Raw genomic sequence first — 1,189 nt, forward strand, 5'->3', positions numbered from 1 at the left:
AGGAATGGGTACCCCAGCCCCAAAACACCATACAATGCACCGTCCCCGCGGCCCAGTACCCGAAGTGCTGCCGCTGAAGAACGTGCCGCTGCAGCACGCACAACAGCCCCCAATCCGCAAGGAATGGATACCAGAGTCCGAAAACCTTATCCAAACGTACAGAGACTGCCTAGCACACAGACTCCCATCAGCCCAGCACCCGAAGCGCTGCCGCTGAAAAACCTGCCACTGCAGCATGCGCAACAGCCCCAAACCGCAAGGAAACGGGCATCAACAGCCCAACAACCCTACCCAAACGCACAGAGGCTGTATACCACGCATATCCCCAGCAGCTGTCACCGAAGAACCCGCCGCCGCTGCAGGCGTAGTCGCCCCAATCCGCAAGGAAATGGGTACCCTGGACCCCCCACTGCAAGCCCCCGGGAACCACCATAGCCGTAACGCTACAGAAACTGGAAAACTAGCGAAGAGGACCCAGGAGGACACACAAAAGAAAAACGGCCATCCCCCAAAGGCCGCACCAGACACACACCCTCGCCAAAGGCAATGTGCCACCATCCGTAAGCGCCTGTGCTCTAAAAGGGGGAAACTAATGACCCCGGTCATCCCAATCCCCTGCAGAACCCGCAAGTCGGCACAGGAAAATATGGAACGCCTCACGATTTGCGTGGCATCCTTGCGCAGGGGCCATACTAATATTCTCTGAATCGTCCCAACATTCAGTACCTGTGCTGCTGAACCGACCACCATCCAGGCGCCCCGCGATAAAAACACCACTGAAAGGCAAAACCGGCACAAAGACGACCTGTCACCGGCCACCAACCCACTGAACCGGAACGCCCAATGAAACAACCAGCGCAAAAGCTAGCCTGAGCAGCGCAGCCTCACGAACCAGACTATGTCCCGCCTGGCCGGACCCGTAAGGGGCCACCAAACTTCACCTAAGTGTACCGAAATCGACGTGCCTACCCAAAAGCTGCCGCCATACGGTGCCCCGTCGCCCATCCCCTAAAGGCCATGGATAGCACGAAGGACCTGATAGAGCAGCCAGCCGCAGTAGTATGGAGTGAAAAAGAAGTACCCGCAAGGGCAGACGCCCTGGCTGCCCCAGACCTGCCATCCCGGGAAAAAACCCGCAGACCTTGGCCCTCAAATTACCGAAGGCGACCCAATAAAAACCACCCCGCCG

General features: G+C 58.1%; 1 non-coding gene across 1 annotated transcript; it reads right to left on the reverse strand.

The window, feature by feature from the left end:
- Positions 1 to 640: 640 nt before the first annotated feature.
- Positions 641 to 747, reverse strand: LOC134931343 (U6 spliceosomal RNA). The gene has a single exon (XR_010179103.1). It is a non-coding gene; the product is annotated as a U6 spliceosomal RNA (small nuclear RNA).
- Between the last annotated feature and the right edge of the window lie 442 nt (positions 748 to 1,189).

This window comes from Pseudophryne corroboree, chromosome 5 (assembly GCF_028390025.1).
Source record: "Pseudophryne corroboree isolate aPseCor3 chromosome 5, aPseCor3.hap2, whole genome shotgun sequence".
NCBI classification, from domain to species: Eukaryota; Metazoa; Chordata; class Amphibia; order Anura; family Myobatrachidae; genus Pseudophryne; species Pseudophryne corroboree.